This window comes from Erinaceus europaeus, chromosome 22 (genome assembly GCF_950295315.1).
Source record: "Erinaceus europaeus chromosome 22, mEriEur2.1, whole genome shotgun sequence".
Classification (NCBI taxonomy): domain Eukaryota; kingdom Metazoa; phylum Chordata; class Mammalia; order Eulipotyphla; family Erinaceidae; genus Erinaceus; species Erinaceus europaeus.
The window spans coordinates 14,660,484-14,688,020 of NC_080183.1; the positions used below are offsets into that span (position 1 = coordinate 14,660,484).

At 48.6% G+C, this 27,537-nt stretch overlaps 1 long non-coding RNA gene and 1 pseudogene across 1 annotated transcript; one reads left to right on the forward strand and one right to left on the reverse strand.

The window, feature by feature from the left end:
- Positions 1-1,217: 1,217 nt before the first annotated feature.
- On the forward strand, positions 1,218-1,337 carry LOC132535473 (5S ribosomal RNA; annotated as a pseudogene).
- A 559-nt stretch (positions 1,338-1,896) lies between these two features.
- Positions 1,897-27,295, reverse strand: LOC132535448 (uncharacterized). Its single transcript, XR_009547257.1, has 4 exons — positions 27,183-27,295; positions 25,999-26,047; positions 7,001-7,105; positions 1,897-2,285 (listed from the first exon to the last, which is right to left on the reverse strand). It is a non-coding gene; the product is annotated as an uncharacterized LOC132535448 (long non-coding RNA).
- Between the last annotated feature and the right edge of the window lie 242 nt (positions 27,296-27,537).

Here is a 27,537-nt window from a genome sequence, read left to right on the forward strand (position 1 = left end):
TGCTGCGGGGGCCTCCCTGCTCAGGGCTAACTTTTCCACATTGGGGGTGGGGGGCGAGGGGGCTGGCAGGGCCCAAAGTGTCCTCCAGGGACCTCCCGCTCCCACAGGGTGTACTGGGGGCTCGAACTCAGGCCAAGCACATGGCAAAGACAGGCGCCCTCCCAAGTGAGCTGACCCCCCAGACAAAATTCTTCTCTGCTGCTTTGTCACACATGCAAACCAGGCTCCACTTCCTGGAAGGAAGCTTCAGTGTCATGATCTCTCTCTCTCTCTCCTCTTTCTATGAAGGGCTTTTACCACTCTGGGGACACTGTATAACCCCCCCACCCCTTCACTCCCCACCTTCAGCCAGAGAAACAAAGAGAGAAAGAGGCTGAGCATGGAGAGATACTAGATTACCTGAAGGGAGCTTCCCCATGGCCACAGCTCCTCCTATGTGGCGCTGGGGTTCGCACCTGGCTGAGTGTGCATGGCCCTGCAGGTGCACTATCCAGAGCTTTCTCTCTGGTCCCGGGGCAAACTGCACATTTGTGTACCTATAACACACAACCTTTGTCGATTTCCTAAACTAGTCACTCAGCCTGCTCCCTACTTCCTATAGATGGCCGCCCCCAAGACATTTCTGTGAGGCCTTCACACACCCCCACAGTCTCAACACCCATCTAACTCTGTATTGTTTTTTTAAATTATTCATCTACACTAGAGAGAGAGAGAGAACAGAGGGTGTTGGGGATTGACACTGTAGGCTGGGAACCGTGGTGCGGTGCACCCAGTAGAGCGCACACATTACAAGCACAAGGACCCAGTTCCCACCTGCAGAGAGGAAGCTTCATAGGCAGTGGAGCAAGGCTGCAGGCCTCTCTCTCTGTCTCTCTCTCACCATCCATAAAAAAAGAAAGGAAGGGAGTCGGGCTGTAGCGCAGCGGGTTAAGCGCAGGTGGCGCAAAGCACAAGGACCGGCATAAGGATCCCGGTTCGAATCCCGGCTCCCCACCTGCAGGGGAGTCGCTTCACAGGCGGTGAAGCAGGTCTGCAGGTGTCTATCTTTCTCTCCCCCTCTCTGTCTTCCCCTCCTCTCTCCGTTTCTCTCTGTCCTATCCAACAACGACGACAACAACAATAATAACTACAACAATAAAACAACAAGGGCAACAAAAGGGAATAAATAAATAAAATAAAATATTAAAAAAAAAGAAAGAAAGGAAAAGAAAATGGTGGTCTACGACCATACCACCCTAAACACAGCCGATCTTATCTGATCTCAGAAGCTAAGCAGGGTCGGGCCTGGTTAGTACTTGGGATGGGAGACCGCCTGGGAATACTGGGTACTATAAAAAAAGAAAAAGAAAAAGGCAGCAGGAGTGGTGAAGCTGTGCAGACACCCAGCCCCAGTGGCAAAACAAGTTAAAAGAAATAGAAAAGAGCGCATGTCCTTTGGGGTCTCTGGCCTGCAATGTGGTGTTGCAACAGGTGACCCCCTTCCTCTCTGTGTCCTGAGCCCCTTGAGAAGCCCAGGAGGGGCTGCTGCTTGGCTTCCTCCTCCCATCACCCTCTGTCTCCCTGTCTTGCCCGTCTCTCCCTCTCCCCCTCTTCACTCCAGAGCCTCATTTGAGCTGCCAGGCTTCATTCTGGATCCAAGCTCTGGAAAGAACTTCCTAGAAGCTCTCAAGCCGTCTCTGCCAGCCGGGGTCCAGCCAGGGAACAGAAGCCCATCAGATTTTTTTTTTTTTTTTAATTTCTTTATTGGGGGATTAATGGTTTACAGTCAACAGTAAATACAATAGTTTGTACATGTATAACATTACCCAGTTTCCCACATAACAATTCAACCCCCACTAGGTCCTCCTCTGCCATCATGTTCCAGGACCTGACCCCTCCCCCCAACCCACCCCAGAGTCTTTGACTTTGGTGCAATCCATCAACTCCGGTCCAAGTTCTGCTTAGTGTTTTTCCTTCTGATCTTGTTTTTCAACTTCTGCCTGTGAGTGAGATCATCCCATATTCATCCTTCTCTTTCTGACTGATCTCACTTAACATGATTTCTTCAAGCTCCTTCCAAGATGGGGTGAAGAAGGTGAAGTCACCGTTTTTAATAGCTGAGTAGTATTCCCTTCTGTCTATAGACCACAACTTGCTCAGCCACTCATCTGTTGGACACCTCCACCAGCTCTTTCAGCAAAGCTCATTCCGGCCTCACCAACCTGCCAGGACACAGAGGAGACAGGCGGGGAGGGAGTGCCGGGCTCCAGAGCAGCCTCCACACAAACTCTGGGACTCCTCCTTTCCTTTTTTAAATTTTTAAGATTTTTTTATTAGTGATTTGATAATGATTAACAAGACTGTAAAATAACAGAGGTACAATTCCATACAATTCCCACCACCAGCAGTCTATATCCCATCTCCTCCATTGGAAGCTTCCCTATTCTTTATCCCTCTGGGGGTATGGACCCAGGGTCATTATGGGGAGCAGAAAGTGGGGGTTCTGGCTTCTGTAATTGCTTCTCTGTTGGATATGGGCGTTGGCAGGTGGATCCAGACCCCCAGCCTGTCTCTGTCTTTCCCTAGTGGGGCAGGACTCTGGAGAGGTGGGGTTCCAGGACACACTGGTAATGCTGTCTGCTCAGGGAAGTCAGATTGGAATCACAGTAGCATCTGCAACTTGGTGGCTGAAAAGTCTTAAGATATAAAGCAGGACAAATTGTTTAATAAGCAGGCCCCCAAAGGTAGGAATAGAGCACATGGAATTATGGGACTTCAGATGGGATTAGCTGAGAAGTCTTTTAGTCATATTCCAAGGGGCTCTTTTCTTAGAGATTTATTTGTTTGTTTGAGAGAGGAAGAGAAGGAGAAGCTCCCTCTGGCACATGTGACGCTGGGGCTCCAACTTGGGGCCTTACATGGAGAGTACAGAGCTCCATCAACTCTGCCCTCTCAGTGGTATCTTAAACGAACATCCAGGAAGGGAAGATGGGAGGGAAGGGAGAGGAAGAAAGAAAGAAAGAGAGAAAGAAAGAAAGAAAGAAAGGAGGGAGGGAGGAAGAAAGAGAGAGGGAAGAAGAGAGAGAGGAAGGAGAAAAGGAAGAAAGGGAGGGAGGCAGCTTGAGTAAGGTGCTTGTGTCACTTGGGGACTCAGTGCTCCCTGACCGCTGTCCCCACTCCAGACAGAGGTCAGTGAACACCCTGTCCCGTCCCGTCCCTATCAGATCATGAGGTGCTGCTTGCTTCAGTGATGGGGTGTGTGTGGGGGGGATGCAGGCCCTCCGTCTTGCCATCTCCTGCTGGGGGTGCCATGCCTGCCCATAGCAGCTGTGCAGGGAATGATGGAGGGCCTCCGCAGCCCCTCCCGGCAAAGCCTCCCTGCTGATGGGCAGCTCTGACCCCTCTGAGATCTCTCTCTCTCTCCCATCGCTGGCCGGCAGAAGTCCTCCACGGCTCCCCACTGTCTGAGGAATAAAGTCCACGCTCCCCTGACAGCCCGCCCACAGCGCCCCTACCCAGCCTTCCTATCTGGACTGATTGCCGGCTACACCCCTGCACCCCGGCACACACTGGTCCCGCAGCTCCGTGATCTCTCCCTCTGGGTCAGAGTCCACCGTCTTGGCGTCACCAGGGAAGTCCCGGGGGCCACCTCCTCTGCCCCCATGTCTCCACAACCTGTCACCTGTTTCAAGGAACCTTCCAGCATGTTCTCTGGACACTGGGGAGAGTCCCAAGGGGTTCACAGGACCTTGGGCTCCCCTCGATGGCCTTTTCCTCCTCACGCTCGCAAGCTGGGCGCCCTGCCTCCTTCCCCCTCTTCCCCTTCTTCTAGTAATCTTAGCTTCTATCCATAATCACGAAAACCTGCAAGGCCCCACTTCTTGCTTCCACTCACACCTTTCAGATGTTTCCCCTTCTCCAGCTCACTCTGGCCCTCTTTCTTCCCTTTCCACGCCATAGCTCCACAAAGACCGCACCATCCCTATGTACTCCACTTTTTCAAACTATCCCTATGTACCCCATCATTTCTCCTCTTTTTCCTTATTAATGCTTTTGCTATTTATAAGCAAGGGGGAAGAGGGGGGAGCTTATTTATAAGCCCCTCTAAACCTACAGAAGGCCCTCTGGACAGTGGGGACTCACAGAGGCAGCAAGTTGGTACAGGGACCTCCCCTTCCCAGCACACTGCTCCACACACATCAGTGAGTCGGCGGCGGGGGGATCTGTCTGCTCTACTCTCCCAGGCTCCTCTCTTTTCTTTTTCAGACACCATGGTATAAACCCCCCCCACACAACAAACACCATAGTGCTCCCATGTGGTGTGTGGGGGCTCAAACTCAGCTCCCTCCACATGGCAAGGCAGGTGTCCTCACAGGAAAGCTATCTTACAGGCCTGTGTCTCTCTTTTTATTTCTCAATTATTTGATTTTTTAAGATTATTTTATTTTTCCCATTATTTTTTTTTAGATATAAACAGTAAGAGAGAGAGAGAACCACACCAAACTTTCCTCCAATGCGGGGGGGGGGGTGAGGGGGTAGACTTGAACCCAGGTTCTATACAAAAGTAGTTCACTGTCCAAATGAGGTGTTTTTGCCAGTCCACTCTCAATTATTTCATTTTTATTTTAGTTATTTATTTTATTTTAATGAGAAAGATATAAAGAGAGAGGGGGAGAGAGAGAGAGAGAGAGGGAGGGAGAGAGAGGGATCCTAGATCCTGCTCGGCTCTGGCTAATTGTGGTGTTGGGGACTGAACCCAGGACCTCAGGGCCTCAGGCAGGAGAGTCTTTTGCAGAACCACTGTGCTGTCTCCTCTGCCCCTGTAATATTTTAAAGCATATCTCAAACCCTGTAAGGCAAGTATCTCCTAGGGTGTCTTGCTTCTTGTCACTTCCCATGTGTCCCTGAGCTGAGTGCCTGACCTTCAGGATGGTGTCTCACTCAGGAGAGAAGTGTCGCTCATTCTTTCATAATTCACAGATTCGGTTTAATAGATTCTAGAGCAGCCACTGTGTGGCCTGAACCTTTTAGCTTTCAGGGTAGATTCTGGCACAAGAGCATAGGAGGTGAATGAATGAATGAATGAGTGAATGAATGAATGAATGAATGAAACAAAGAAATTACCCCACAGGGTGAGTACATAGGACACCATAATAGCAGGTGGTTCCGTGGGCAGACGGATAGTTAACAGGCAATTAGGTGACCTTAAGTCCAAATCCTGGAAGTCCCCAGCATCCCAGAGCAGAGATTCCAGAGGCAGGAACCTCAGGATTGGGGTGAGGGAGGTGTTAGGGTGGGGTGGAGCAGGGAACCAGTGCAGAGAGCAGGCCACCACCCCAGCCCTTCCTGCTTGCCTAGACCTGAAGCTGGGCTTTGCTCTAGGCTCCCAGGAGGTCCCTGTGATCTGTCCAGACACTTGTTCTGATGGTGGCAGGCACCTCGGGGCCTCAGGCATGAGAGTGTTTTACCTCAGAGGCCACCTGGCTAAAGGGGGAGAATCTTTGTAAATGGGGTAGGGGCAGGTGTGAGACGCCATGCCAACCTACAGCACCACACAAGCTAGAGTGGGGCTCTGTGGCTCCTGAAAATAAAAAAATGGGGCGGAGGGTAGACAGCATAATGGTTCTGCAAAGAGACTCTCACACCTGAGGCTCCAAAGGCCCAGGTTCAATCCCCAGCACTATCATAAACCAGCTCTGAATAGTGCTCTGGTGAAAGAAAGAAAGAAAGAAAGAAAGAAAGAAAGAAAGAAAGAAAGAAAGAAAGAAAGAGAAAGAGAGAGAAATGGGTCGGAGTATGGGGGGGCAGGAGGTGGCACAGGGGATAAAGTGTTAGGCTCTCAAGCACGAGGTCCCAAGTTTAATCCCCAGCATCACAGGTACCAGAGTAATGCTCTGGGTCTCTCTCTCTCATAAATCAATCAATGAATAGAATAAACTCCAAAGGAAAAAAGGAAGGAAGGAAGGAAGGAAGGAAGGAAGGAAGGAAGGAAGGAAGGAAGGGAGGCAGAGAGGTTGGCTAGCTCATGCCTGAGGCTCTGAGGGCCCACGTTCAATCCTAGCGCCACCATCAGCCAGAGCTGAGTAGGGCTCTGGTCTTTCTCTTGTATCTTTCTCTCTGAATATCTCTCACTAAAACTAATAATAATAATAATTAAGTTAATTAATTAATTAAAAATAAACAAATAAAGCAAGGGAGATAGCATAATGGATCTGTAAAATGCTTTCATGCCTGAGGATCCGAAATCCTTGTCTTGGACCTCCAGTGGTGCAATCGGCTAGCGCACGGTACTTACACAGAGTCCTGGTTTTAGTCACTAGCACACGGTACTTATACAAAGTCCTGGTCTTAGTAACTAGCACACCACAAGCCATTAGCTGAGCAGGGCTCTCTCTCTCTCTCTTTTGAAACAAATGTAATACATTTAAATAAATGAATAAAGTACTAAACAAACAAAAGATAAATCTGAACTGACTGGAGGGGATGGCCTAGAAGTTCTGCAAAGACTTTCCTGCCTGAGGCTCTGAGATCCCAGGCTCAGTCCCCTGCCAGAGCTGAGCAACACTCTGGGTGGGGGGGGGGGGGGGGAGGAAGAAAGGAGGAAGGAAAAAGGGAGGGAGAGAGGGAGGAAGGGTGTGTCTAAGGGCCAGCAGACAGTATCCACTGTCTTCCTCAATCATCACCTCACCCAGGACACACCCTCCCTGGGCCTGTCTGGGACTCCTCCCTGGGGAGGGGAAGCTGCCCAACCTCCTCTGTAGGTGTCAGAGTTCCCAGGGAGCACCACACCCACACCCACACCCACGTGTGTCACCCTTGGACTCCTGTGCTCCCAGGAGGAAGGGCTATAGGCCGAAGGAGTAGCCATCGCTAGGGCCTAAGCTGTCCGTGGCCCAGAGCCCCGGGCAGCCTGGCCCCCAGGAGAGGTCAGCAAGGGTGGGAGCAGTGGGTCCTGCCTCTCTTGCCCCCGTGGGAATAGGACACCCACAAACAACACCCCTGACTCAGCCTTGCTCCCCACCTCAGTGATGCAGAGAAAGAACAATGGCTCAGGGGCCTGCCCCTTCTGGAAGGGTCTCGGGGCAGGATTGGGGCAGCACAGGCCAGCTCCTCCCATCCGCTCACCCTGCGGAGCACGGGCAGAGGCAGAGAGAGGGATGGGCTGTGGCACACCTGGCTGAGCACATGTTACCCTGCACACTGACCCAGGCTCAAACCTCTGATCCCCACTTGCAGGGGGGAAGCTTCATGAGTTCTGAAGCAGTGCTGTAGGTATCTCTGTGACTCTCTCTTTCTCTCTCCATCTCCCCTCTCAACTTCTCTCTGTATATGAAAAATAAATGATATATTGTAAAAAGAAAGAAAGTAGACAGAGAGAGGGGAAAAGGGCCCACAGCACTGAGGCTTCCTCCATGCAGTGGAGGCCAGGCTCAAACCTGGGTTGGGAGCATGGCAAAGCAGAACACTGTACAGGGGAGCTATTCTGCAGCTCTGCTCCAGGAGATAGAGATTTTCTTTTTTTTTTTTTCTCTTGAAATGACAAAGAATGTCTATTTCTGCAGAATTTTTTTTTACTTTTTTTTTCTGTTTTTCCTTTTTTTTCTGTTTTTTTTTTCTGCAGAATTTAGACATCTCCTTCCCTAATCTCAAAAGAAATATTTAAGATTTCACCACCATTAAGAATAAAGTTATGGGCCCTCTGGAATATACCTAAAACAGACCTACTAGCTTTTTCCAAAATGAAGACCCCCAAATCTTCATCTGCAATATTCTTGCCTTTAGGTCCATGATTAGTCAACAATTTGTTCTGCTTTATATCTTGACTCTCTTTTAGCCACCAGGTTCCAGATGCTAGCATGATGCCAACCTGATTTCCTTGAGCAGACAACCCCACTATGTGTCTTGGAGCCTCACCTCCTCAGAGCTCTGCCCCACTAGGGAAAGAGAGAGACAGGCTGAGGAGCATGGATCAACCTGCCAAAGCCCATGTTCAGCGGTGAAGCAATCACAGAAGCCACACCTCTTACCTTCTGCACCCCACAATGATCCTGGGTCCATACTCCCAGAGAGATAAAGAATAGGGAAGCTATCAAGGGAGGGGATTGGATATGGAGCTCTGTGGGTGGGCACTGTGTGGAAATGTACCCCTTTTGTCCTGTAGTTGTGTCAATATTTCCATTTTATAAATAAAAAATAAATAATAAATACTTTTCTATCTCTTAATCTTTTTTTTTTATTTAAGAAAGGATTAATTAACAAAACCATAGGGTAGGAGGGGTACAACTCCACACAATTCCCACCGCCCAATCTCCATATCCCACCCCTCCCCCGATAGCTTTCCCATTCTCTATCCCTCTGGAAGCATGGACCCAGGGTGAGATAGAGATTTTCTTTACCATGTATTTATTTATTAGGGAGAGAGAGAGAAGGAGAGGGAGAAGCCAGATCACTGCTCGGCTCCAGCATTTGCTGGCCCAGAGATGGAGCCTGAGCCATTTTCACTCACTTCACTGGGCTCTAGGAAACTTTTTTTTTTTTAAGCAAGAGACAGGCAGACAGACTGACAGACTAGAGCACTGCTCAGCTCTAGCTTATAGTGGTGCCCAGGACCAAGACTTAATTTTAAGTGGGGAAAAAAAAAATGAATGTAGCATATACATCATTTACACACATGGCATACAGTCCTCTGAATCTTTTAAATGATGTCATTTTCTCTCCAGAACATTTTTTTTATTATTCCCTTTTGTTTCCTTTGTTGTTTTATTGTTGTAGTTATTGATGTCGTCGTTGTTGGTTAGGACAGAGAGAAATGGAGAGAGAAGGGGAAGACAAAGAGGGGGAGAGAAAGACAGACACCTGCAGACCTGCTTCACTGATTGTGAAGTGACTCCCCTGCAGGTGGGGAGGTGGGGCTCGAACCGGGATCCTTAAGCCCGTCCTTGCACTTTGCACCACCTGCGCTTAACCCGCTGTGCTACCGCCCGACTCCCTCTCTAGAACTTTTAAACTTTATTTATTTATTTATTTTGCCTCCAGGGTTATCACCCAGCTCGGTGCCTGCACTATGAATCCACTGCTCCTGGAGGCCATTTTTTTCCCCATTGTTATGTTGTTGTTGGATAGGACAGAGAGAAATGGAGGGAGGAGGGGTAGACAGAGAGGGGAGAGAAAGATCAATACCTGCAGACCAGCTTCACCACCTGTGAAGTGACCCTGGGGATTTGAACCAGGGTCCTTTTGCCTCATACTATGTGCGCTTAACCCGGTGCACCACCACCTGACCCCCTCGCCCTTCTTATTATACATAACATCTTGAAGTTCTTTAATTCTGTGTTTGTGTGCGACGACTCTTGGTGCTACTGTTTGTTTATATCCATTGCAAAAGGACCTCCATTCCTCTGAAAAACAATTCCTGAATGCTTCTACTCAAATGTGCAATACTAACAGCATCGGCTTGTTTTTTGTTGTTTTGTTTTGTTTTATGTCAAACTGTCACTGAAACTATGAAATTCTGGTGATTGTTCTTGGGCAGGTGGAAGACATATAACTGTGGAGGTGGATGCCGTGTGGAACTTTGCCCCTGCGATCTTAAGACCTTGTTAAACTATTGTTACATTACTAATAAAAAAATTAAAAATAGCATGTACAAATGATAGCATGCTTATTAACCCCGAAAAGTGCCTCAAAATTGGTCCTTGGTGGCTGAGATCACATGTGAGTTGATTTTCATTTTTCTAAGCTAATTTATATATAAATTAATATATGCATGTTAATAATATATGGAAATGCATGCATGCTATTAATAATCTACATTCCTACTTCCAAGTTGGGGCAGTTAGCAGGAATTTCAGTCTGCTTCTAAATTGTCTTATTCGTTAGACCTAATCTCGGGCATTGTAACCCCACAGGTGACCCTCCAGCAGTGATGTGAGGGGCTGGCGTTGCTGTCTGCCTGTAGAGTCCCACCCAAGACAATCTGCCCCCCCCCATCCTGGGGCTTATTCAGGACAGATCCTCAGCCCCAAATAACATCGGAGTGTTTCCTCTCCCTAAAGGGGAAGCAGAAATCTTGGGGAGAGAGGAAAGGGGGAGAGCCCTGTCTAGACCATCATCCAGGGGGAATTCTGGCCACACAGTTCCCCCTGGAAATCCCCCAGGCCTGAGCTCGGCTGACTCAGGCTCCCCTGTTCTGAGAGCACTCCACCTCAGCGGACCTCCCTCTCCTGCACCCCTGCACCCGTACACCCTAGGAAGGCAGGACCCCCAGAGCTCACCATGCAGGGTGGTCCTCCTCAGGAAAGTGTGTCTGACCAGGTGGGGGGTCTGGCAGAGCCCACGCCACAGAAGGACCTGTGTGTATGTGGGGGGTGTCCAGCTGTGGTCCTCCCCAGAACTGACCGTCTCTCCTAGTTTTAGGGGCGCTGCTGGCTGGGAGTGGCCCCAGAGCTTCAAAGAGCCAAGAGCAAGTGCAGGCCTGCAAGTCTTTGCTCCTGCACCAAGGCCTCAGGCCAGTGAATCCCAGCACAGAGAGCAGCTGCCAACCCTGGACATCTCACAACGCACCGTGACAGTGTGGGTTGTCACACCTGCCAGACACAAGGAGGGTATGGGGTCAGGCAGAGGTGCACCCACTAGAGCGCACACAGACCCAGGCTCAAGGCACAAGGAGGGTATGGGGCCAGGCAGAGGTGCACCCACTAGAGCGCACACAGACCCAGGCTCAAGCCCCGGTCCTCATCTGCAGGGGGGAAGCTTCATAAGCAGTGAAGCAGGGCTGTGGGTCTCTCTCTCTCTCCTCTATGCCCCCTTCCCTCTCAATTTCTCTCTTTGGTTATTTTTTTTATTTAGTTAGCTTGAATATAAAGACAGAAAGAAATTGAGAGGGAAGGGAGAGAGAGAGAGAGAGAGAGAGAGAGAGAGAAAGGGAGAGAGAGACCAACAGCACTATTTCACCACTCCTGAAAGTTCCCCTCTGCATGGTGGGGACCAGGAGCTTGAACCTGGGTCCTTGCACACTGCAATGTGGGAGCTGAACCAGATGCTAAACCACCTGGTGCCTCTCAATTTCTCCCTGACTCTATCCAATAAATGAAACAAGGGAGTTGGGCAGTAGCACAGCGGGTTAAGCGCACGTGGTACAAAGCACAAAGACCAGGGTGAGGATCCCAGTTCGAGCCCGCGGCTCCCCACCTGCAGGGGAGTCGCTTCACAGGCGGTGAAGCAGGTCTGCAGGTGTCTGTCTTTCTCTCCTCCTCTCTGTCTTCCCCTCCTCTCTCTGTTTCTCTCTGTCCTACCCAACAACAACGACATCAACAACAACAACAATAATAATTACAACAACAATGAAAACCAACAAGGGCAACAAAAGGGAAGATAGATATTTTTAAAAACTTAAAAAAAAAACCTTCATCCAATAAATGAAACAAGTTGTGTGTGTGTGTGTGTGTGTGTGTGTTGTGGATGATATCCAATATGTAGACCTAGGATGCATGTGAACATTTACAATGGACAAGATAACACCCTCCCCCCCTCAAGAGTAATGTAGCCCCAAATGTTGGTTGTACCAAGGTTGGCTAACTCAGGTCTAAACTTTTCTCTTTGACTTGTAGATGCAAAGGTAAGGGCCCCCAGGAGTCTTCCGACTCAGGGCTAGCAGACACAGAAGACCCTGGGGATGAGGATTTGCTTAGAGACAAAGGTACTTTCAGGTTGGCAAAATAGCTCACATAGACAGTGTACTCCTTTGCCATGTATGGGCCCCAGGTTCGAGCCCAGCCCCCACTGCATTCAAGGAAGTTTCAGTGCTGTGGTCTCTTTCACTCTCCTTCTGCCTTTCCTCCTTCTCTGCTTCTATATAAAAACAAAATTAATTTTAAAAAATGTTCTGCTCCCAAGAAACTAGCTCCAAACAGCACGAGAAGCTGCTTCAGTCTGGTTTCTGTGCAGAGCAGAGCACAGGGCTTGCATACCTGTGACTCCTGCTTGGATTCCCTGAGTGTGTGCTGGAATGGCCTTTAGATTTTCTTTCTTTCTCTCTCTCTCTCTCTCTCTCTCGTCTCCTCTCCCTCTTGGGTAGATAGATAGCATACTAGCTACATAAAGAGACTCTTATGCCTGAGGCTCCTCTGTCCCAAGTTCAATCCCCTGCGCTGTCAGAAGCCAGAGCTGAGCAGGGCTCTGGTGAAAACAAAATAGAGAAAGAACTTCTATCTCCTGTGGGATAAAAAGATTTCTGGAGTGTTTTTGAAGTGATTGTCTTATAAGTTGCTTTTTATTTTATTTTATTTTTGCTGATGTGAGGAGTGAGTTTAGGACTTTGTGTACCACCACTGAACAGACTCAAAGGCAGATTGCCCACTCGTTTTATTCCAGAGGTGGGGTGGGGTTGTGGGGAGTGGGGAGGAGAGACACCATGCCACTTCCCCTGTAAGTGTCCATGGTGCCCGCACGTGGTGCTGGTGCTCAAACCCCCCAGGTTACCTAATGTGCTCAACTGAGTGAGCTCCCTTCCAGTCACCCCCTTTTACTAAGAATAAAAAATAAGTCATCTGCTGGAGCACACACATTACAGTGCACAAGGACCCGGGTTCAAGCCCCCAGTCCCCACCTGTGGGAGGGAAGCTTCCTAAGTGGTGAAGCATAACGACAGGTGTCTCTCTCTGTCTCTCCCCCTCTCTATATCCCCTTTTCTTCTCAATTTCTTCATCTCTATCCTGTACAGTAAAAAATAAATAAGATATAGAAAGTAAAAACAAATGCCTCTTTAAAAAAAAATAGTAAGAAAAAACACAGCAAAATATATATCATAAGAGGGTTTGGAGGAATGTAAAGAAAGCCAAGAGAAATCTGGCTTTCTGACTAGGCCAAGATGGGGTCATTTCTCTTTTGCCTTGTGCCATTCCTTATGGGTTTTTTTTTAAGATTTAAAAAAAATATTTATTTATTCTCTTTTGTTGCCCTTATTTTATTGTTCGAACCCCGGCTCCCCACCTGCAGGGGAGTCGCTTCACAGGCAGTGAAGCAGGTCTGCAGGTGTCTATCTTTCTCTCCTCCTCTCTTTCTTCCCCTCCTCTCTCCATTTCTCTCTGTCCTATCCAACAACAACAACAACAATAATAACTACAACAATAAAACAACAAGGGCAACAAAAAGGGAATAAATAAATAAAATAAATATAAAAAAAAAGAAATGGAGAGAGGAGGGGGAGACAGAGAGAAGGAGAGAAAGACAGACATCTGCAGACCTGCTTCACCACCTGTGAAGCGACTCCCCTGCAGGTGGGGAGGCGGGGGCTCGAACCGGGATCCTTTCGCCAGTCCTTGCACTTTGCTCCACCTGTGCTTAGCCCGCTGTGCTACCGCCTGACTCCCCATTCCTTATAGTTTTAAGGGACAATCCAGACTGGCAGAGTTTATCACCTGAACCCTGAGCAAAAGGGCCGAGGAAGGCAGGCAGGAAGGTCAACCAGCTGTTCAGGTTTGCCCCAAACTACCCCAGCTTCAGAGCTGGAAGTCCCACATCCGGAGAAACATCTCCATCCTGAGCAGACCAGACAGCCTGTTGGGATGTGTGGAGCCTTGAGCCAGAGACTGATGCACCTTCCATGGAGCAGCCAGCAGTGTCAAGAGACCACATCTGGAAGAGAAAGGCGGCCTCTGCCTTTGCCACATCCTCTGAGCCTGACCCTGGCTCGGGCAGAGGCCAAGTTCAACAAACCAGCTCACTGGACCAGCCTTTCAAAACCTTTGATGGCTTTTTGAGGTTTGGAGCCTAGAAACGTTTCCTATCGTAAGAGTCAGTTAGCCCGGTTCTTCCTGGCTTGAGTCTAGCCACTTCTCAAAACTGGACTGCTTTCACTGCCAGTTCAGTTCTCAAGATAGAATTGATGGCTTTCAGAAAAATGAAGGGCAACCAAAAAAAATCTGATACACCTGGTGGAGAGATCAGAGCAAAGGAGCTCATATGTGGCACATCTGGTTGAACACACACTATGTGCAAGGACCCAGGTTCAAGCCCCCAGTTCCCATGTGCAGGGGGGAAGTTTTGCAAGTGAGTGGTGGATCGGGAGTGCAGGTGCTCCTCTTTCTCCCTATCTCCTCCATCCTTCCCTATTTCTTTTTTTTTAATTTTATTTATTTATTCCCTTTTGTTGCCCTTGTTTTATTGTTGTAGTTATTATTATTGTTGTCGTTGTTGGATAGGACAGAGAGAAATGGAGAGAAGAGAGGAAGACAGAGAGGGGGAGAGAAAGACAGACACCTGCAGACCTGCTTCACCGCCTGTGAAGCGACTCCCCTGCAGGTGGGGAGCCGGGGTTTGAACCGGGATCCTTATGCCGGTCCTTGTGCTTTGCGCCACCTGCGCTTAACCCGCTGTGCTACAGCCCGACTCCCCATCCTTCCCTATTTCTGTCACTAACCAACAAATAATAAGAAAGAAAGAGGAAGGAAGGAAGGAAGGAAGGAAGGAAGGAAGGAAGGAAGGAAGAAATAAAAGATGGGAGGAAAAAAGGAAGAGAAAAAGAAAGAGTGAGGGTGGGAGGAAGGAAGGAAGGAAATGAACAAAATGGAATGGAATGGAATGGAATGGAATGGAATGGAATGGAATGGAATGGAATGGAATGGAATGGAATGGAATGGAATGGAATGGAATGGAATGGAATGGAATGGAATGGAATGGAATGGGAGAAAGAAAAGGATCTTGCCATTACAGAATTGTGGACCCTTTTGAGGAGGTTCTATTTGATTTGAGGGACTCAAATCATCTCTAGCAACTTCTCACTTCATCATCAACTTCCAGATGCCCCAGATCCCTCAGAAGATGTAATGCACTGAGGTCTCACGAGTGGTCCTCTCTCTCTTTCTCTCTCTCTCTCTCTTTTCTTTTTCCTCTTCCCCAGCAGTATATTGTGGTGCTCAGAACCCAGGGGCCACTGAGACTGACGTCTGTGGGACCTTGCTGTTATTTTTCAATTCCTTCTGGTTCTGTCCACTTCCTCTAGACCAGAGACCAAAAGTTGGCAGCCCATGGGTCCACTCAGCTGGTATATGTGTTTCTTCCGGCCTGTGGGATATTTGTTTTTTTAATTAGCTGCCAACATTTAAAATTCAGGATATTTACCCCCGCCAAAAAAACATCCAGGCTCCTGCCTTTCTTGAGAAATTGAAGTCTGAGGACACCAGGGCTAAGTGCCTGGCTAGCACTGGGGAGCACACATCCCTGACCTCACCCACCGCCACCAGTCCTGACCCTCCCACTCCTGTCCCCTGGCAGCCCCTTCCCAGCAATCCTGGGGGACGGAGGCTTCCAGAACACTCGCCGTTAGTTCTCAGCCGCTCGCTTGACCTGCTTCCTGCTCTGCATCCTAGCACGTTCCCAGAACTTGGCGTCACCAAAGGTTTCCTGTGTGTGGCTCTGACTCAGCCTCAGGGCCTGCAGCAGACACCACACCCGGCTTACCTGTGCGCCCTGCCTACGCCACTGTGTGCTACACCAGGAGACACTTCATGGTCCCCTCAAGGGGCGCCACGTGGGCCGAGCCATAGAAGGCCCTCGGAGGGCTCTCACTGTGTGCCTCCCCTGCCTGCAACCTCCCACTTCCTTCTACTTGGCCTTAAAGCTCCTCTTTTGATATATACTTTTTAATAGAGACAGAGGCAGAGAGAGAGTGTGAAAGAGCCCACAGCAGGGAAACTCCCCTCAGTGAGGGCTGGGCTCAAACCCGGGTCACACACGTGGCAAAGCAGCACACTGCCCAGGTGAGCTGTTTCTCTAGCCTCCATTTGATCTTTGCATATGTTTTACATCCCTAAAAAAGAATCCCAGAGGGGCTTAGAGACAACGTAATGGTTCTGCAAAAGACTCTCCTGCCTGAGGCTCTGAGGTCCCAGGTTCAATTCCCACTAGAGCAGGGCTCTGGTATAACAATTTTTTAAAATTAAACAAAGGATTTGTTTGCTTATAATTATAATTATAATAATAATAATTATTATTATTATCATCATCATGACCTCTTTTTAATGAGCAAGACCCATGGGATGTTGGGGATTGAACTCAGAGCCTCACTTGCAGGCCTTGTGCTGGTCCCTTAAGACCAGCTCTGCCATTTTTCTAGCTCTGGTCTGAGACCCATCATTCTGTACTCCAGCTTGACTGTGAGTCTTACTGTGTCCTTAGCCCTGCGGATCCGTGTGCCACTGGGAAGGGACAGTGACTGACGACCAGGCCTCATGTGGCCTCTGGGGCATCACAGGGACACTCACACCAGCCAGGACACTTACACACACCATCATGGAGGCACAAAAAACATGGCATAAGGTTAAACTATTCTTGTCTCTTATCTTGGCGCCCCCCCCCCCCCCCCCCGTCTTTCCCCCTTGGTTTGAGGCTCTTCCTACTTATCACAAATCAGTCCAGCTTCAGCTGAGAAGTGTGTTAGTGACAGCAAGGCTAGCCGACGCAACAAACAAACCCCTAGCATTTTATTTTTACAGTGAAAGATGTGGATTTTTATTTCCTAATCTTAGAATTTCCTAGCTATATAATCACATGACAGTACTAGTCCTTTATTAGAAATATCCTATGTTTAATCTGAGTAATATCCTATTGTTGAAATTAATCATCTAAGTGACTCCAAACACACACATAACTAGAAAGCAGACATGCAAAGATATCAGGAGGCCATGTGGTGGCGCACCTGGTTAAGCACACATAGTACAAAGCACAAGAATCCCCATCTGCAGGGGGGAACTACACAAGTGGTGAAGCAGGTCTGCAAGTGTCCTTCTTTCTCTCTCCCTCTCTATCTCTTCCTACTCTCTCAATTTCTCTTTGTCCTATCCAATAAAATGGGGGCGGGGAAGGCCATCAGGAGCAGTGGATTCGTACTGCTGGCACTGAGCCCCAGTGATAACCCTGGAGGCAAAAAAAAAAAGACATTAGCAATTTAGAAAGAATAAATATGCGTATACATACATATTCATTGAACATTTTACATGGATCTTCAGAGTTCATGAAGATTAACACGGGATTTTAAATGTTGCCTTAAAATAGGGTGGGGCTGTGGCGCACCCAGTGAGGGCACACATTACAGTGCGCAAGGACTCAGGTTCAAGCCCCTGACCCCCACTTGCTGGGGTGGGAGGGCTTCACAAGTGGTTAAGCAGGGCTGCAGGTGTCTCTCTGTCTCTACTTATCTCTTGCCCCCTTCCCTATTGATTTTTATTTCTGTCTCTATCCAATAAATATTTTAATGCATTAAAATAAAATATCACAGAAGGTAAATTATGTAAGAAAATACTTTGAAAACTCAACTGATAGGGGGGCCGGGCAGTAGCGCACCCAGTTAAACACACATAGTACTAAGCATAGCACCCATATAAGAATCCCAGTTGGAGCTCACAGCTCCCCACCTACTGGGGGGGGTGGTCACTTCACACGTAGTGAAGCAGGTCTGCAGATGTCTTTCTCTCTCCCTCTCTGTATTCCCTTCTTCTCTCAATTTCTCTTTGTCCTATCCTATTTTTTAAAAGGAAGAAAGAAAGAAAGGAAAGAAAGAAAGAAAGAAAGAAAGAAAGAAAGAAAGAAAGAAAGAAAGAAAGATAACCTCCAGGAGCAGTGCCAGCAATAACCCGAGGCAAAAAAGGAGAAGGAGAAGGAGAAGGAGAAGGAGAAGGAGAAGGAGAAGGAGAAGGAGAAGGAGAAGGAGAAGGAGAAGAAGAAGAAGAAGAAGAAGAAGAAGAAAAGAAATAAAAGAAAGGAGAACACAACTGATAGGAGGCAGAGAGAATGAAAGAGCTCACAGCCCCAAAACTTCCTTCAAAGCAGTGGGAGCCAGGCTCAAACCTGGGTCTCACACATGGCAAAGCAGCATACTATCCAGGTGAGCTATTTTGCTACCCCAGGGCCCCTAAAACTTAAAAACTTGATATAGGCAACGTTTGTCTTCTCACTCACAGAACAGCCAAATGGGGGTCCTTGGCCTGAAGGCAAGACCCGGCTCCCTCTGACTATGCCTCCATCACCATCCACCTCCGAGTTCTCTTGGTCCTGCTAGTGGGTATAACAGGAGAGAGTGGCCATGGCGTCCAGGCTTCCTACCTGCCTTCTGGCCTGGAAGTGACGTCATGACTGCCCACTTTCCATCAGTTCATCACAATGCAAGAGGCAGTAGGGCAGCCCAGGAGGTGGCACAGTGGATAAAGTGTTGGACCACCCCAGTCTCTCTCTCTCTCCCCTCTATTTCCCCTTTCCCCCTCACTTTCTGTCTGTATCAAATAAATAAATAATAAATTAATGAAAAAAAACTTAAAAAATAAAAGCACTGTACTTGAAGACACAGTGCCTGGCCCAGGTTCAATCCCTGGCATCACCTATGCCAGAATGAGGCTTTGATTCTTCCCCTCTCCCCCTCCACTAATAAATAATTAAACTGAGAGAGAGAGAGAGAGAGACAGAGAGCCACAGGGAAGGCTCTGCCCCTCTCCCCCTCTTCTAGTAATCTTAGCTTCTATCCATAATCAGGAAAACCTGCAAGGCCCCACTTGCTGCTTCCACTCACACTTTTCAGGTGTTTCCCCTTCTCCAGCTCACTCTGGCCATCTTTCTTCCCTTTCTATGCCATAGCTCCACAAAAGCCAAACCATCCCTAATTACCCTCCTTTTTCAAACCATCCCTATGTACCCCATCATTTCTCCTCTTTTTCCTTATTAATGCTTTTGCTATTTATAAGCAAGGGGGAAGAGGAGGAAGCTTATTTATAAGCCCCTCTAAACCTACAGAAGGCCCTCTGGACAGTGGGGACTCACAGAGGCAGCAAGTTGGTACAGGGACCTCCCCTTCCCAGCACACTGCTCCACACACAGCAGGCTGGCCGGCCACTGACTTCCCTGACAGCTTAGCCCTTTCCCACCATCACAGAACAAGACCCCAAAGCCCTCCTACCCTGCTCCTTGCCCTCCCTTCCCAGAGTCCTTTGCTCTGGTGCAATACACCCACCCAGTCCAAGTCTCACACTGTTTTCCCTTTCTGTGTTTGTTTGTTTTGCCTCCAGAGTTATCATTGGAGCTCTGTGCCGGCACTACGAATCCACTGCTCCTGGCAGCCATCTTTTCCATTTTTTCTTAAATAGGACAGAGAGAATTTGAGAGAAGAGGGGGAGATACAGAAAGATAGAGACAGAGAGACACATGCAGACCTGCTTCACTGCTCATGAAGTGTCTTCCCTGCAGGTAGGAAGCAGGGGTTCGGACCAAGATCCTTGCTCGGGTCCCTGCGCTTCAAACTACGTGTGCTTAACTGGGTGCACCACCTCCCGGCCCCTTTTTCCTTTTCTGTCCTTGCTTTTTCAGTGCCACCTGTGAGTGAGGTCACCCAGCATCTCATCCTTTTCTTCCTGGCTGGTCTCACTCACTCAACATAATGCCTGCAAGTTCAAGAAGCACTGTGACAGCGATCCCCTGCCAGCCTGCTCCACTCCTGCCAGCTCCCAGACACCGAGTGTCCGTGTGCCAGCCACAGTCTGTGTACCCCGTCTGTCTGGGCTCACTCCTGGAGGTGGCACTGACACCTTCCTCGTCTCCATGCCAAAGCAGAGATGGTGTCTACAGACATGCAGTGAGAGTGGGCAGTGTAGCCCTATGGCTATACGGTCCACCCGCCTCTCAGCTTTAGCATTCCACAGGCCTCCAGAGACACAGCTCAGAAGTGGCTGTGGGTTCAGGGCACCCCCTCAGGCATCTCTACCCTCTGATGCCCCAGATTTGCCAGGGAGAGGATCCAAAAATGTGCCCTCCAGGGCCCTGTGCCCCATGCCACTGTAGAAGCAGTGACTGGAGGAGGGACTGAGGTGAGGGAGAGGGAACAGAATTAACCCAAGAGACAGAGAGGGAGCAAGAGATAGAGAGGTAGAGACACCTCAGCCCACTCCATCATCTGGGGAGCCTCTCCGGGGCCATGCATGGTGCCCCCATGTGGTGTTGGGGCTCACGTGTGATAAAGTCTGTGCTCTGCCAGCTGAGCTATCTCCTAGCCCTCCATTATTCTTTGTAAAGAAACAGAGATACCACAGCACCATTCCACCATCCCCGGATGTCCCCTGGTACTATCTGTGATGTTGCCATGTGGGATAAGGCTTCCAATCCAGGGTCTTGGCACGGCAAGGGGCTTACTCTAGAGGATGAACAGCCTCCTGGTTCTAGAAGTTTCTTTTATTTATTTATTTCCTGAATAGAGACAGAGAGAAATCAAAAGGGGACAAAGAGATAGAGAGGGAGACAGAGAGAGACCTGCAGCCACTCATGAAGCCTTCCCCCCGAAGTTGGGGGCCGCGGGCTTGAAGTCAAGTCCTTGTGCGTGGTGACAATTGTGTGCTCTACTGATGTATAACTGCTGGCACCCCAGAAGTGTCTAATTTGCAGAGGACCTAGTGGGGGTTGTATTGTTGTGTGGAAATGTATGTGTGTACAAACTATTGTATTTTAGTGATGATGATAAATCATTAATTCCCCAGTAAAGAAATAAAAACATCTATTTTGTGATCTTTGGGTAATTCTAACAGTGGTGGTGTAGAGGTAGGTGAAGGACACACAGACAGTGCAGGGAAGGATTCTGCAGTTATCATCAGGTTAAGGATCTTGAAATGAGGTAATTGTGATAATTTCTGAGAAGGTCCTCAATCCTGTGCTGAGTGGTTTTAAAAGAGACAAAAGGAGAAGAGGGTCAGGAGTGGGAAGCCCCCCAGACGGTGCTAGAACATATTTCTGTGACATTGAGCCATCAAGTGTACATAGAATGACTTGTAAATTGTGAGGCTGGGCTAGGTCATAAAGGCAGGTCTTCGAGCAGACACGCCATTCACCCTGGGGTAAGAGAACCAGCAGGGGAGCAGGGTGGGGGCAGTCTTTGGGGTGTCTTTGTGGCTCTGATTGTGTTCCCGCTTGGGATTCAGCAGGGCTTGGCGTATGCCCAGCCAATGCACCAGGCCAGTGTGTGTGTGTGTGTGTGTGTGTGTGTGTGTGGTGGAGCACACCTGTGTCCCTCACCATGTGAACAGATTAGGGCGTCACTTCTTCACTTGGGATGTGGGTTCAGATGGAATGTGAAGGCGTCACATTGAGTGAAGTCAGTCAGAAAGAGAGGGAGCAGTACCGGATGACCTCACTCATAGGTGGGAAGCAAGGAGCAAGGACAGTAAGGAAAAACAAAATGAAACTTGGACTGGGGGTGGTGAATTGCACCAAAGGACTCTGGGAAAGGAGGAAAGAGGGGAATGGTGGTGGTAGGAGTGGTTCTGGGGTCCTGGTGCATGAGGGGAAATGGACTGACGTTGAGGGAGTGAGGGTCTTGCAGACACCTCTCATGGGGAGATGAAAGGTTATACATATGTATCGACAGCTATACTGTAGACTACTAACCCCCCCCCAAATAAAGTGAGAGGAAAACCAAAGGGAAGCGAGCTCTGCCCTTGGTCTCTGGCTTCGCATTTCACCCAGGAGGAAGTTGACACCTAGTCAGTGTCCTTTCCCAGGTCGCAGGGTGAGTGGGCAGCAGAGCATAGGCCAGAGTGTCCAGCTGGAAGGCACATCCTTTATAGAATGCCCGCTCAGCCGTGGACTTTCCTTGGCAGCCATGACACTACAATGCTGCCACTTTCATTGTGCTCCCCCAGAGTCAACTGTCTCACAGAAATTCTGAAGGCTAGAAAGGACTGACAGCCTCTATTCACAGCTGCTCATGGAGTGTCTGATAGGGCTGGAGGAGGGGTGAAGAGCTGTGCAGACAAGCAAGTGCTAAAGGAGCTCACCAGCATGAGCCCAAGGACTTAGAGAAAAAAGGAAACTGTCACAGCTCACAGGGAACAGCTCAGCAAGCAGCATCAGATCTGTAGGCCTGGGCTTCCTGGCTCCCTCCCTGGCACTAGGAAGGTGCTCCAGTTCTCTCTCCCTCTCTGTCTCATGTGAAATGCTCACTCTCATGCATAATATATTATATAAATCTTTAGTGGCCTGGGTGGTGGTACAGTGGATAAAGCACTGGACCCTCCAGCAGGAGGTCCTAAATTCAGCCCCTGACATCACATACATCACATGTGCCAGAGTTATGTTCTGGTTCTCTCTCTACTCCTTCTCCCTTATCTTTTCCTCTCATAGATAAATAAATATTTAAAGGGAGTCGGGAGGTAGCACAGCGGGTTAAGCTCACGTGGTGCAAAGCGCAAGGACTGGCGTAAGGATCCTGGTTCGATCCCTCAGCTCCCCACCTGCAGGGGAGTCGCTTCACAATCGGTGAAGCAAGTCTGCAGATGTCTATCTTTCTCTCTCCCTCTCTGTCTTCCCCTCCTCTCTCCATTTCTCTCTGTCCTATCCAACAATGACAACATCAACAACAATAATTACAACAACAATAAAAAACAAGGGCCACAAAAAGGAAATAAATAAGTAAATATTAAAATAAGTAAATATTTGAAAATCAATAACATTCTTTTAAGTTACTTATATCAAATGACTTTGCTCAGGATGGCAGACAAGTTCTTTTTTTTTTCCCTCTGACTGATGTGTGGGCAGTGGTTTTTGACCTCTGCCTTAGAGAGATATCCTGATGGCTCCTTCCAACACCCTCCCTTCTGCTTTGGGAGGACAGGCCGAGCTATCTTTGGAAACAATGCTACAAAATGCAGAAGTTGGCCATCTGTGGAATTGACTGCACTGGCTGTGGTTTGTAAAACGCCAAATCTTGGAGAAGTACCTCTTTAGAAAGGGCGTCAAGACTTCCTTTGTCCAACATCTGTGATGAGTCTCTGCAAAGGGAGAGGCATGTCTCCCTCTGAGCCGGTGTGAGGAGCTTCCCCTCAAGTCAAGGTCTGCCTACCCCCCCTCCTTCCTTCCTTCCCTCTGCTAACACTGAGCTGGTAAAATGGGACCTGAAATGAGGAATGAACCTTTTTAAAAAAGATTTTATTAGCGATAAATATTGACTTATAAAATTACAAGATAGCAGGCACAGCTCTGCACCGTTTCCACCCCCAGAGTTCTGAATCCCCACACCCTCCACTACAAGCTCCAGCAGTTCTAAGGCTGCAGATATGGGTTCACTGTTATTTGTCATCTTCCCCCCTATGGTCCCAGCTTCTCTTCCTTTCCAAGTCTCACCTACACCTGTTACTACTTCCAAATGTCCCTCCCCTTTTCTTCTTCTCTCTTCTGGTCCTGATGGAGTTGGAGTTCAGAGCCCTCTGCTCATCTCCCCTCTGTTATTTCTCCCCTACTAGGAGTATGGACCAAAATTCTTTTTGGGGTGCAGGAGAGGAATGAGCCTTGGCCCCAGGCTGGAACCCTATCTCCAGCAGCTCTCCTTTCCAGAGGACTGATTATGTGTCGCCTTCCTGAAGAAAGGTTGTGACACTTCACAGGAGAGACAGAGATGTCAGTCAGTGAGGGTGTTGAGTGGGGAGTCATCTGAAACAGGACTGGGCAAAGACTGAGCAGGGACATGAGTTCTCAACCCTGGGCGCACACTGGCTTCGGAAAGGGTGAAGAACCCAGGGCCTGTGTCCCACCGTGGACCAATCACATCTGGACATCTGAGAGTGAGATACAAACCCTGGTGTGCAGCAGAGTGAGGAAGCAGTGACTTCTGGGAGCCTCAGGGACAATACCCAGGTCCCTCATTCCCAGGATTCTTAACTGAATCCCAGCCCTTGTCAGCGGTTTAAAAGGTGTTTGAGTGACTCCAGTGAAGTACAGAAGCTGTTACAGATAACAAAGGCAAAGCTGGGCAGCCCGGAAGGTGGTGCAATGGTTAAGGCACAGGACTCTACAGCATGAGATCGTGAGTTCAATCCTGGGCATCACATGTATCAGAGTGATGTTCTGGTTCTCTCTCTTCTACCTCCTCACTCTCATAAATAATCTTTTTAAATTTTTTATATTTATTTATTTACTTATTGCCTCCAGGGTTATCACTGGGACTCGGTGCCTGCACTATGAACCCACTGCTCCTGGAGGCCATTTTTTCCCATTTTGTTGCCCTTGTTGTTGTTATTGTTATTGCTGCTGTTGCTGTTGGACAGAACAGAGAGAAATGGAGAGAGATGGGGAAGGCAGAGAGAGTGAGAGAAAGACAGACACCTACAGACCTGCTTCACTGCTTGTGAAGTGACTCCCCTGCAGGTGGGGGGCCGGGGGCTCAAATTAAATTAATTATTGGTGAAACCCAGAGAGGGTGGTGTCACTGGCTGGGATGAGGAAGAGGCAGCTTTGGGAGAGGGGAAATCAGGAGTGGTGAATGAGCTGTCTGTTGCTCATCGAGGGGAAAGGTTAGCTGGGAAGCCAGAGGGAGGTCTGCTCTGGAGTTTAGGAATGAGGTCAGGGCTGGAAGGAGACCCGTGTGTGGGAATAAGCACATGTACATGGATACATGGAAAATCATGAGACAGAAAGACATCACCCGGGGACTCCACAACCAGCTTCTGGGAGCTGGAGGGTCGGTACTACAACTTAAAGGCTGTGCCTGGGAGGTGGCACAGTGGATCAAGTGCTAGACCCTCAAGCATGAAGTCCTGAGTTCCATTCCCCCACATGGCATATGCCAGAGTGATGCTCTGCTCCTCTCTCTCTCATAAATAAACTAATTTTTTTAAAAAAATTAAAGAACACAGAGGAAGACCTTGGAATCACTGCCTGGGTCAAAGGGCACATGACAAATGTAGCCTATTTGGTTTTTCATAAGAGTCTGTATACCTCCCAACACACTCCATCTTGTTTTTAGCTGTTTAAAAGAATTATTTATTTATTTATTTATTTTTACAAGAAAGAAAGAGAGAAACCAAAGCACTGTTCAGCCCTGGCTAATGATGGTGTTGGGAACTGTACCTGGGACCTCAGAGTCTCAGCCAGGAATGTCTTTTGCATAATGATTATGCGCTCTCCCTGGACCAAGAATGATTTATTTATTTATTTTTTATATATTTATTTATTTTCCCTTTTGCTGCCCTTGTTTTTTATTGTTGTTGTAGTTATTATTGTTGTTGTTACTGATGTCATTGTTAGGACAGAGAGAAATGGAGAGAGGAGGGGAAGACAGAGATGGGGAGAGAAAGACAGACACCTGCAGACCTGCTTCACCGCCTGTTAAGCGACTCCCCTGCGGGTGGGAAGCCAGGGGCTCGAACCAGGGTCCTTATGCTGGTCCTTGCACTGTGCGCCATGTGCACTTAACCCGCTGTGCTACCGCCTGGCCCCCTTCAGGAATCTTAAGTGGCTCTGGCTGGGGACATTTCAGGATGACAGAATGGCAGAGGGCTGATGGACCAGAAAGAAGCTATTTGTCTTTGTGGGAGCCTCCTAATTGCTCTTCACTTTGGCACAAGGCTTTCTCGCTCACAGATGTAAAGTGCAGAGGTAGCCTTACAGAGGTTAGAATCCTAGTTTAATACAGATGTGGAGTTTAAATGTTTCAATTCTCTAGGGGTAGCTATCCTGTCCCCTTAATTTGACTGTATGAAGGAAGAAACAAATATTTGTTTTGTCCTCCTTTTTCTCTTCTTCTTGTCTTCTCTGGGGTTTCACAGGCAGACTTTTTAAGATAAAAACATAGGCAGAGGGAAAGAGACCACAGCACCAAGCTTTCTTCATTGCAGTGGGGGGACAGGCTCGAACCTATCCAAGTGAGCTTCTGACCCTAGATATAAAAGATATCCAGGTTTGGCCTAGCAAGACCCTCTGTTTCTTAATAGACTTGCCCGCATGACTTTTGAAAATGTCAAAGGAGACAATCAATATATGTAGTAAAAACAAAGTTTTCAGTTCACAAAAGAAATGCATACACATGTGCAGGGAAAAAGTGAGAACAGATGCATCAGTTTGGCACATGTGGTGTCAGGAATAGAACTCAGGACCTCAAGCTTGGAAGTCTAGAATTCCACTACCTCCTGAACCACTCACTACATGTGAAAATGTCTAAAAGCACATAGATAATTATATAGAAGTAAGACGGAAGTTTAAAGAAACACACAGACTCACCCGCATTTTATGGCGCCAATCTCTTGGAGGAGCATAATTCACCAGCTCCCTGTGGACGGGAGGACAATGCAAGTGAGCAGGGCAGCAATGTTATCTCAGATGGAGGTAAAACAATCAAGCTAAGTGGTTCCTCATAAAAAAAAATTATGATATCCGTCTTAACTTTTTAAATGTTTTACAGCTAGCTCTTTCATGGGTCCTGTTTTGCTCACAGACCTTAGGTTCTAGGGAAGGAACCAGATGGACTAAGGCGCTTGTAAACAGAGAGCAATCGTTCAAGTTGCTAAGAGCCATTCTTAGTCCATCTCCTGGGTGTCTCTCTAGATGCTCAATTAGCGTGGGTCAACAGAGACAATAACTGTATGGAGGCTACAGTGTAGTCTGTATTTTCCTGAATAGTTGACACTGGTTCCTTAGCCAATAAACAGGTGGTGTACACGCATGGTACCCTGTCTGGAACATAGTTGATACTCAATAAAAATCTGCTCAACAGGGGCCGGGCTGTAGCACAGGAGGTTAAGTGCACATGGCGCGAAGTACAAGGACCAGCAGAAAGATCTGAGTTCGAGTCCCCGGCTCCCCACCTGCAGGGGGGTCGCTTCACAAGAGGTGAAGCAGGTCTGCAGGGGTCTATCTTTCCCCCTCTCTATTTTCCCTTCCTCTCTCAATTTCTCTGTCCTATACGACAGCAGCAGCGGCAATAACAACAATGGCAACAAGATGGGGGAAAATGGCCTCCAGGAGCAGTGGATTTGTAGTGCAGGCACCCAGCCAACAATAACTCTGGAGGAAAAAAAGATCTGTTAAATGAAGCATGGATTACTGCAGTGTACAACTGCCTACTGGACACTAGCCCATTTCATCCCCAGAGGCTGCACTTAAAAAACAAACAAAAAAAACACTTCTTGTATATATTTAAATGAGAGATACGGAAAGAGAGAGACCAGAGTCCTGCTCAGCTCTGGCTGGTGGTGCTGCTGGGGACTGAACCTGGGACTTCTGAGCCTCAAGCAGGAGAGTCTGTTTGCAGAACCATGATGCTGTCTCCCCAGCCCCAAAGCTGCATCAGACTCAAGCCTCAGGCTGGGCTAAAATATGGCGCTTCGTGTCGTTTAAATGCAAAACACCCGTTTGGAGGGGACCCCGCGCGGCCGACCGCCAGCCGCGGCTACACCGGGCCTCACCTGCCCCTCCAGGGCGGCTGTCAGGCGGCGGCCGTGCGCCGCGCGGGCTGTGGGCGGGGCCAACGAAGGCCTTGTGGCTATTTCCCATTGGGGCTCTGTTGCCGAGGTGTCCCCGGCCCCAGAACGCGCGGGCACCACTTCCGGAAGTTAAAGAGAACTACTTCCGGGGCTGCCCAGAGTTGCCATGGCCGACCGAGTGACCAAGGATCTCAGCAATCATAAAACTTTTGCGGTAGACCTCTTAAAAATCTGGCTCAGCAGCACTTACTTGTGGGTGCTACGCAGTCTCACGCTACTTCTTCCTTTTCAGGGGATTCACGGCGGCGTCTTCGCCCAGGTGCCAGTCTCCAAAATG